Source organism: Macrobrachium nipponense, chromosome 11, assembly GCF_015104395.2.
Source record: "Macrobrachium nipponense isolate FS-2020 chromosome 11, ASM1510439v2, whole genome shotgun sequence".
Classification (NCBI taxonomy): Eukaryota; Metazoa; Arthropoda; class Malacostraca; order Decapoda; family Palaemonidae; genus Macrobrachium; species Macrobrachium nipponense.
Genome location: NC_061087.1, coordinates 38,710,923 through 38,722,091, shown reverse-complemented (window position 1 = coordinate 38,722,091; position 11,169 = coordinate 38,710,923). Strand labels below are relative to the sequence as shown.

Sequence of the window (11,169 nt, the reverse complement as noted above, 5' to 3'; positions counted from 1 at the left end):
AATTATTTTGGTTTTCAGTGACCTCATGACGAACAAAAATGGAGTAGTTTAAGTATTGACGCAGTAAACTGGTTTTTGTGCTGCTTTTAAAGTACTGTAAAAGACGGAAAACAGCTCGCATTTATATTGCTATGATTAAAGTATTACTGCCAAGTTTCTAATCAATGAAAGGAGCCGAGCTCTACATTTATGTTAAGAATAATGTCTTGAAGTAGAACTAAAAGGAAATAGAATAAATGTCATAAACAATGGTTATTATTTGAGGAAGAGGAAGTCAAAAGTCAATACACAGTATAGCATTACAGAACAGTTCCATTGTTTATTGCCTTATTATCTTATCAACATTACTGTAGCTGGTTGGTACTAAGGCTACAATGATGTAATACACAAAGAAAAAATGTGCCGGATAAGTAAATCAAAGTTACAGACTCATAAATTCTTACAAGCCATTTCAGAATTCACACTCGAATCCCAATAATACCTTTATCAAGATAAGGTTTATTGTAAAGACCCTCCTTTCTACCTTTCACAGACTTCGTTATGCGCAACTTTGCTAAGAATTTGTCAAAGAAAAATTCCATTTCGTTTCTTTATTCTTTCTCAAAAGCAGTATCTAAGTTAATATATATAAGTTTCACATCAGATTTGGACTAAAAGAAATGGTCGCTGAAATGGCAACAAGAACACCATCGTATTTCCCATCATAGCGGTAATAAAGGTAATGAGATGGAATTCACTTCTACACAGGTAATGTGTGAAAATTACGAACTCAAAGTCCAGTCTATTTTCTTAATTCTGCATTGTTCGTCCTCTAAATAAAAGAGTACCGATCTTTCCCCATATTTCTTGAGTACTGTAATTCATCTTAGCCCTAGGAACTTTACCAGTGCTCCCTAGGAAACTTCTTTTTTACAATTTTTCTTTTTTTACTGTGCTTTAAAATTTAGTTTCTGCTTCATGGCGTAAATGAAGGTTGTCTAAATGAATTCAAGGGAGAAAAATCCTTTTTTATCTCTCTCTCTTAAGAGTCATTTTTGTATCTATCAGTCACATGATATTTATTCGTCAACAATCTCCAGTCCAACTTAAAGCAAAGTCTAAAAACCCAATGACATTGCCGTTTAAAGGTCTAAAAAAAGAATAGGCTTAAAAGGAATGTCTTTGTCTACTTGACTTCCCAGGACCATCCGTAAAAACTCTTCGAAATCTATATCATCTCAGCCAACGCTTCGTCGTTAAGTGAAAAAAAAGTAAATGTGATGAACAAATGTAAGTACCTTATTCACTTCCAGTCATCATTCTTCTTAACTAATTTCTTCGCGCTCTCAAACACTGTTCATATTTTACTCATTAAAGAATTCACAATTCAATTACTTGATTAGGGACCATGTTCTCATTGGTTACACTTTCCTTAATAGATATTAAAGTAATAACACAATGATGTTTGCCGATATCTCTAAGCCAGTGGTTCCTAATGTGGGGTGTTTGGCCACCGAGGATTATTTGATTTTTAAGGAGGCAGCTCGAGAATGTTTAAATCAAATTAATGGCTTTTTAGCCTTCCTCCAGGTAAATATATAAGACTTATATATCACCACAGTGGGCATCAGGAATTGAGAGGTGCTTAGGTGGGACATGGTTCCTCCCGCCCGGCCACCCCCCACCCCCGAAAAAAAAATGGGAATCACTACTCTAGGTAGAAGGAATTGCAAGACCGCATCACTTCTTAAGGTCTATAATAGCGGAAGCAGGCATCTCCAAACCATAGACATCTTACTATGTCTGGTAGTCTGGTCCGCCAAAATATTTTAAAAATCCGTCCTTCATCAACTTTGAATGTTGAAAATAAAAACAAATATTTTTTTCCGATTTTTCTAAAACCCCTTCCGTCAAATTACTTGGATGCGTCCGCCGCGGTATTTCATTCCCATCAATCATATATGTATGCAAAACTTCCCGATTTGTTGGGTTCGAGTGAAAAATCCATTTGTCTGATTTGCGTAGACCGATGCTGATTGACTTTTCGTTCGACCTTACCAGTGGCTCAAGTTCACTTTGTGCTAGTTTGCTCTGTTTTATGGAGTAATTTCTGATGGAAGTATTTATTTTTGTAAAGGTGTGAAAAAATAATTCGTAAAATTTTAATGTTGGGCAATTATTCGTAAAATTTAACTCATCCAGATACAATAAATCCAAGAATTTTCATAAATGCATCTCTATTCCGCAGTTAAGTGATTATTTTGTTCCAGCATTACTAATATTGGCATTTATACTCACTACAGGATTTCTCGATGTAACCACAACATTGTTCCACTAATACTATCACATTTGTCGCATGTTCAGAATCATTTGCTGATTGCCAACAAAATTGCAGACACACACATATCTATCTATCTATCTATCTATACATATACATATATATATACACATATGTATATACATATATATATTTATATATATGTATATGTATATATATATACACCCGGCCCCCGGGGGGGAGGGGGGAAGGGGGTTGAGTTGTGGGGCCGCTATGAGGACAGCTGCGAAACCGTGCAAAGTTTGCCATATGGGCCTCATACTGAAATGTTACGACTGCTGGCGTAGAGTAACAGGCAGAGAAGAGCAAGAAGACAATTTTGCAAACAAGGACTGATTATATTAGAGCATTTTCTGCATTTCATGTCATTTACGAAGGAAAACTTGTGCTCTCTGTGACATAATGCATGATTTTCTATTCTTTAGCAGAGAGAGCTGCAATTTCCAGGGATAACGTTGACATTCCACTATTGATATCATAACTTCCCAGGCATAATTTCCATGTTATATGTGCTTTGAAATTGTATTATAAATGAACTTTGATCTTCTCACCAAGAAAGTATCATAGATCCCGATGGGTAAGTTCTTGAAAATCGAGGCTCACTTAAGAAACAAAAAGCAGTCATTTATGGGTTTCAGAAAATAAGAAATACGAATCACTCTTGAAACATTCAAATCATCAGCCAAATTATAGTAAAAACGCATACAAAGATCATACTTTTTTGTTTGTTTTAGAACTCGTTGCATTTCCATTTAGCAGCTCTTTCAAGATGATTGATCTGATGGCTCATTTCAGGCTCTCTGCCCCCTTTATGGTCCTTGGACATCAATCACGAAGTTGTCACCAGTGAATCCCTGTTCGTGGCAGCTTTTCCGGAAATAGCATTTACTTTCTGACAAGCAACCATTTTGGACATGTTGGAAACGAGCTCTTTCCAAATGGGATCGGTCAGAAAACTAAAATATCAAAAGTGTTCGAGTCTTACTAGTAAGTCATTCCCGAAGAGATGTTTGGTCCCCATTTTTTTTTTTCTTTTTTTTTACTTTGATATTGATGCCTCTTATTTCTGGACGTGAAGCTTAATCATTACGTAGCGCCCCCAAAGTGAGCGTATTAAGAAGTCTACTTCACACAACACTATTAAAACAAAAAGGCTTGGAAGCCGCAAATCCCCCACACCGGCTCCCGCTCCCCCTCTCCCATACAGAAAACTGAGAAATTCGCCCCTAATGCGTTCCCACCCTCAACCTTGTTCATGGAAAGAGTTTATGGGTGGCAACAACTTTACGACAACAATCGACTCGAAAACACCTTACATAAGAAGGTGCAAATCCCTCTAGTTCTGGTATGAGGATTCAGAATAAGTCCTTAGCACTGGCAATGCGTTTCTATGCTCGGAATGCGATTTTATGGAAAGACAGGTACTATTATGCTACCATGTTTCAGTAGTTCCTTCCACTCCTCTGTCATTTCAGGTGTCAGTAATTCTCGACATCGTTACCTTCACGAGATGTGAATTCATGTAACTTTTAGATGATCCCAGTTATAACACGATCATTCCAAATTGCGATGATTTTCTTTAACTACTTCGGTAACTTTAGTATCGGTTATTCAGTTACGATATGTCATGCACCCCCTCCCCCACCCCTTTTGCCCATTTCCAAGCATGTGCTATCAGTGGTGGGTTTAAGGGAGGGGGAGGGAGCACTTGGTCACGCACCCCCTCCCCCACCCCTTTGCCCAGCCCCCACGCATGTGAATAACAGAACATGTCTTCTTTCAAAAAACGATTGTTAGTAGCAAAAATTTGCTTAGTTAATGATTATTTCAACATCAACTGTACAACAACAAAAACATCATCATCTATAGGTGTGTGTGCTTACATACATTAATACTGATATATACTTATGTATTGTATGTGTGTACATGTGACATACATATTATATGATAATCATAAGCTGCCCCCAATGAAAGATTTCTAGATTGGCCACTGTGTGCCATCAGGAATAATGACAGGAGAGCACATATATACTACCGGGAGGTATTAAGAGCAGTTTCAATAGTATCACAACTCCACGCGAGGGAACTAACTTTGTAAACGTCATCATAAAACGCATCAAGCATATCAGGACCGATATAAAGAAAGTCTGTAGAATCATGCACTTGATTAACCTAAACAATTCTTTGTCGTCTTAACACCAGCTATAAAATCGATCATATGTTGTTGCTCAAAATAGAATATCAAGATTTTGCAACAAACGAAGACAAGTCAATGCAAAGAGATAGCTTTATTTGGGCGCCCGCTTTGATGTAAAAAAGTTAAAATCAACAATTCCTTTTTTATTAATAATGTTTTTGTGTTTTTTATGACGTCGTCAAATTCTCCTCAAGTTTCCCTTTCAAACTAAAACGGTTTAGCTACGTAAATAATTGACAGAAATCCTACCCCCTCCCCTCACCATCCTTCTCTCTCTCTCTCTCTCTCTCTCTCTCTCTCTCTCTCTCTCTCTCTCTCTCTCTCATTGCCGTAAAAGCCAAACCATCTCTATAGCACTTGTTAATCCTTCTACCTTTCCTGCCTTATTTATCTCTTATGTTTGGTATTACAGCGGGCGTATGGCTAGCTATAACATCAACTCTCATGGTTTTCTTAGAGAGAGAGAGAGAGAGAGAGAGAGAGAGAGAGAGAGAGAGAGAGGCACTTTCTGTCCGAAAGGTCAGGGAAGAAGAAGATCCTGATTGTAAACAAAAAGAGGTCGTCAACAACGCTCTTGATTTTAGGCTCATTTTTGTGGAATTAAGCTACTCCTATTGGTTTCCAATAGGACTGACGTATGTACAACATGGCCTGAAGTGATTGTATAGTTGGTGTGTACTAAGACAGTGCTTTAATATTGCTGTTGCCTAGATCTAATAAAAGACTCCGCTGGACTGTGTTTTACATGGTATCCTGAATATAATTTAGTATGTGGAGTTATTTTTGAGGAACTAAAGATTGAATATGATGACTTGATTGGATTCCAGCTTTTGTCAAATAATAAGGTAGTGATTAAGTTTGAGAATACTGTGGTATTTGATGAATTTATTGAAAAATTCGACGGTAAAACATTAGTAATCGGACAGGGACAAAGTGCAAAGATTCTGAACTTCTGTAGTTTATTCGCTTATGTTTCAATTCGTCGTGCTCCATTTGACATGGACAATGATATGATTGAGAATGTGTTGTTATCAAAATATGGAAAAGTGCATGAAATTCGCAATAATAAACATAGGCTTGGAAAAGGAGAAGGGCTTTTGAATGGGATCAGGACCGCTAAAATGGAAATAAAGAACATCCCGTCATCTATTACCGTTTTTTGGATACACTTATACAATGGCCAAAAGAGAACGTGCTATATATGTGGAAATGATGCCCACATAGCTGGATTGTGATGTAAATGCAAGGATTGATGTGGATATCGAAGTGGAATTTCCTCCAATGACAGGGAAAAAGAATGTGGATAATAAAGGAGATAATAACGAAAAGGATAATGAGAACACTGACAACGGTAAGAACAACACAAATCAATGCAAAGGAAAAATTGAACAAGAAACGGTGAATACAGGCAATGTTGAAATTCAGGAACAACTCGAAGGTAATACAAAGCTAAACGAAACAACCGTGGCTACAGATCGTTTGGAAAGCAATAAGGGAAATAGGAATGAGAATAAAACTGGAGAGAATGACCGACTGGATGATAAAACAAGTGACGATTATGTGATAAAACCTGGCCCACTAGGAATCTCCCAACAGAGTACTTCACCGTTTGAAATCTCCTATTCCTTGGATTATTTATTCTTGAACTCTCCGAACAATACAAAGAAAAATATTTCTTCTGAAGAAGGACTGATGGAAGTAGTTGTAACAGCGGATATTCACAAAGAAATGGAAGAGGATATTTATGTGGAAGAGGAAGAGAGTCAAGCGACTGATTGCGAATCAATGGAAGACATTTTTACGGAAACGGATGAAAACGATCAACAGAACGAAACTAGAAGCCGATTGGGAGACAGCAGCAAGACATGGAATGTTAAAGTGCAGGATCCTGGGAGGATAACTCTTATCAAAGCTCCCGAAAAACGAAAAGATGAAAGGAAGGGTAATGACAGGAATAAATGGCATACCAAGAAAAATCGTGTAAAAGAGTAATGTCATGGTTTTTCCTGTTTTTATTTTTTTATTTTTACACTTTAATTCTTTCATACTTCATAATGGCATTGTCCATAGCCAGCTTGAATATAAATGGTTTAAATAATATCAAGAAACAAATGAGAATTGTCAATATTGTTAAGTATTTTAAAATTGACATTTTATTGTTACAGGAACATAATGTTAAAGGTATAAAAAGACTGTAGTATCTAACAGATCACTTTGATATAGGTTTTAATCCTACTCATCTCTCTAAAGGAGGAACCATAATATGTACCACAAAGTACAAGAGAATTGACATACTGAGTAGAGAAATGGATTCTGAAGGACAGGTTTTAGGTATGAGAATACTGTATAATGATAGAGAGTTTAATGTTGTTAATGTTTATGCCCCTTCTGGTACTCCAAGATGTAAAGAAAGGGAAGAATTTTTCAAAACAAAAATATTGTTTTATCTGAGACATAATAATGAAAATCTTATCTTGGGAGAAGATTTCAATTGTATTGAATCACCGAAAGACTATAGTAATGGGAATAATGCTTTGATAAGTAAATCATTAAAAGACCTTGTTAGAGATGTAAGGCTAAAAGATGTACCTGGTGGCACGGGTAGTATCCCTGGGTATACCTGTGTGAGAAATAACTATGGTTCAAGAATTGATAAATTATGTAAATGAAATTCAACGAGTAAGCAATATCCCAATAAGTGTTTCAGATCATAATATGGTTGTTTTAGAAAGAAAACTTGGTAAAGTGAAAATAGGGAGGAGTTTTTGGAAATTTAATACTGAGCTTTTAAATGTGAATGGTATAGCAGATTTTATTTCATTTTGGAATCAATTGAAATCTAAAAAGCTTAACTTCAGTAACATTGCTTTATGGTGGGAATGGATTAAACAAAGAATGTAAATTGTTTTTCTTGAAAGTTGGAAAGAGATTAGCTCAAGAAAGGTATGGTCTGTTGAATTTGTTACAGCATAGACTGCGACAACTGTACGAAGAGAACTATGTAGCAAATGTAAAATATAAAGAAATTGAGGCTGTAAAGAAAAATATAAACAATATTCAAAATGAAATGTGTGAAGGAATAAAGATAAGAGCAAAAATTGATGACCTTGTTAAAGGAGAAAAATTGTCTTCGTATTTACTAAATAAAGAAAAAACAATAAAGCCTCAAAACTTATATATATAAGATTAAAAGTGGAGATGGTCGCACCGTGGAAAATACAGATGCTATAATGTTATATATAAAAGAATATTATGAAAAATTATATGAAAAATCAGTTGTGGATGGAAATATGCAAAATTACTTTCTTTCATTTAGTAATAATATACTTGATGATGATGACAAAGACATTTTGAAAGGTGATTTTACTGAACAAGAAGTTTATAATGCGATAAAATCAATGGATAATAAAAAGCCGCCTGGAGTAGATGGAATTCCAATTGAATTCTATAAAAAAAAATTTGGAAAATAATTAAAAAAGAATTTTTAGAGGTTGTAAAACATATAAAAGGGAAGTGTGAATTAACAGATTCCCAATATAGTGGTATCATCAAATTAATACCAAAGAAGGGAGATTTGGAGGAAATAGATAACTGGAGACCAATTTCACTGCTGAATGTAGATTACAAGATAGTAGCCAAAGTGTTAGCCAGTAGATTGAAATCTGTTATGACTGAAATTACGTCAGTAGAACAGTACTGTGGAGTTCAGAATACGTCAATTGTAAATTATAATAGTACTATTAGAGATATAGATTTTAATGCTTCACAGAATAATATGAAACTTGCTATAATAAACCTAGATTGGTTTAAGGCCTTCGATAGAGTAAATATTGAATTTATAACTAAAATATATTAAAGAAATTTGGATTTCCAAGTGAATTTATTTGTTGGTTAAGTATTTTATATATAAGATGTAAGAGCTGTATTTGTGTAAATGGAATATTTAGCCCCTATTTCCAAATTAAAAGATCTGTTCGTCAGGGATGTCCATTGTCTATGTTACTATATGTAATTTTTCAGGAGCCATTGTATCTAGCAGTTAAGAGTAATAAGAATATTAAAGGTCTGAAGCTTCCTAACGATAAAAATGTGTGCTTACAAGGGTATGCTGATGACTCGTCTATTATTGTGTCAACAGACAAGTCGATTTGTGAGACAGGAAAGATAATAAAACACTTTGAATTAGCAACTGGTGCTAAACTGACTAGGGAAAAGTCTTCAATAATGGGTATTGGATTGTGGAAAGAAAGAAATGTTTGGCCTGTGAAGTGGTTGAAGAATGTGGAATTTTGAGACAATTCAGGAGAAAAATTGGACTGAAGTTATTAGGAAAATAGAAATATCAGTAGGTATGTTGAGCAAGAGAAAATGATCCATTTTTCAAAAAGCTGTTATAATCAACACTAAAATTTGTTCAAAAGTGTGGTATGTAGCCCATATTTTGCCACTAATGAAGAAGGAGGCTCAAAAGATAAATTCATGTATCTTCAGGTATTTGTGGAAAGGGATGTATCAGCCAGTTAGCAGAAACACTTTATGTTTGCCAAGAAATAGAGGAGGGGTAGGAATAATAAATGTATCTTCTAAAGCCAAATCTATTTTAACTTCTACTGTCTTGAAAGATCTGAATAATGACATAAGGCTTATGTTATATTATTGTAGAATAAGGTTAAGTTACTTAATAGACATTGATTACCCTAAGGAGGTTTCCTACAATACCCCAAAATTCAATTCAGTAGTAATCGACGTTATTAGAGAAATATGTAATTGTAGGAAATTTCCTATTATGTGTAGTAAGAATATTTAAATGTACCTATGTAAAGATGTTAAGACAAGAGTTGAGGATAACTATCCTCTTCTCGATTGGGCAAGTATTTGGGAAAATGTAAATCATCACTTTATTGGAGCAAGTGAAAGAGAAATTCTGTACAATTATATCCATTAATCTTTACCAACGATAATAGACTGTTATGCTTAAGATAAAAGAGAGTACTAATTGTAATAGATGTGATAAATAGAACACACGTTGCACATATCTATTTTTGCAAGTTCATAAAACCAGTAGTAAGATTTTTCCAGAAAATGTTGAGTGATAGATGTAAGATAGAGGGAGAATAATTGTAATAGATGTTAAATAATAGAACACACGTTGCATATTCTATTTTTGCAAGTTCATAAAACCAGTAGTAAGATTTTTCCAGAAAATGTTGAGTGATATATGTAAGATAGAGGGTGTGATTATGCTTAAGATCCTAATGTTAGACTTCCCAAGTAAGAATGGAAAAATTTATATCACGTATATTATGCTAACTACAGGGTACTTATATTCAATTTGGTTAGGGAGACAGTTAAATTTTGATATAAATTAAATATTTCAGCATATAAAAAGTAAATTTAGTTATGATAAGTATTTGAAGAAAATATTAATTTATTTTTTACTGATAAGTACCTCAACTGTGTATTTTAAAGTTTATGAAAAATGGATAGGAATTGGTTTGATGTGTATGCTTTATTTTAAGTTTTTTTTGTAAATTTGTGTACATAAATTACATTTATAGCATATGTATGTATTTGTAAAATGTACTTGATATGATTTTTAAATAAAAGGGAGAGAACAAAATACATAACACCATGCGTTTCGAATTGTCGGGAGGGTTACGTCAGCTGTGTAGCAAACGCAACAAAGCGTTTGACGCCTTCGCGATAAATCTAGGAAATTACCTCTTGATAAATCATCGTGCCATTTAGTCATTTCGACTGATATGAATAGACCGTTCAGTGTCGGTATCTCCTCAGTGAATAACGAAGCTCAGACGGACTAGGCTTCGTGGATTGGGTATACTTTATACACAGACAGATATAAGTTTCTTGTGCCTTTTGAATAGTGTTAAATATCAGTATTCAGTTCAGGAACAGTGTTAGTCACCAGCTGTAAGTAGTAAACAAGAGCTTTTTCAGTATGTATTGGGGCTTCAGCAGTTGTCTGGAAAATTATCGAAAAGTTTAGCTTAGCTGTGTATCTTTAAACACCTGAATCATTTTTGTGTTTCTGGTACCCATAGGAATTAGCAAAAAGACACCGGTAACAAATAAGATGGTTATTCCAGCTGGCACCGTTGCTAACAGCAAAAACAGCAGCCTAATTCAAATGCTTCCAGAGTAGCTAAAACAAATACTAAGCAATAAATAATCCTGAGAAATAAATGAAATTTATTCAGGTACCATTTAAGGATTCATTCTGGCTGCATGGTTTTGAGATAAATCTAAAATGTTTATTACATGGGGTTCTTCGTAACCTAGTGATTGAACGTGTGTAGGTAGAAGGAAGGCTCGGCATAGCAATTATCATCAAATTATGTAAGCAATCACAGTATACTTTGCAATACATACATATCTTATAGTGAAGTATCATATTGCAGAAGGCAAACTTTCATTAAAAATCGAACATGACTTGCACAACTCAAAGAAAACACCCAGTTTTTTTTAGAAGTATAATTAGCTATTTAAACTATGATTATCCTCAAACATTTCCTTAATCACCATCCCATTTCTTCCATTACCTCCTTGATTTTCTCATTCCCCTTGAATATATATATATATATATAATATATATATATATATATATATATATATATCCATATATACAATATAGATA

General features: G+C 34.5%; 1 protein-coding gene across 3 annotated transcripts in view; it reads left to right on the top strand.

Annotated features, from left to right (window-relative positions):
* Window positions 1–10,121: 10,121 nt before the first annotated feature.
* Window positions 10,122–11,169, top strand: part of LOC135201512 (uncharacterized) — a 6,949-nt gene continuing 5,901 nt past the window's right edge. Inside the window, exon 1 of one of the 3 annotated variants that reach the window (XM_064231602.1) lies at window positions 10,122–10,452. The gene's annotated coding sequence lies outside the window, so the exon portion shown is untranslated. The remainder of the gene's footprint in view (window positions 10,453–11,169) is intronic. The other 2 variants (XM_064232301.1, XM_064230912.1) reach the window with 2 other exon arrangements.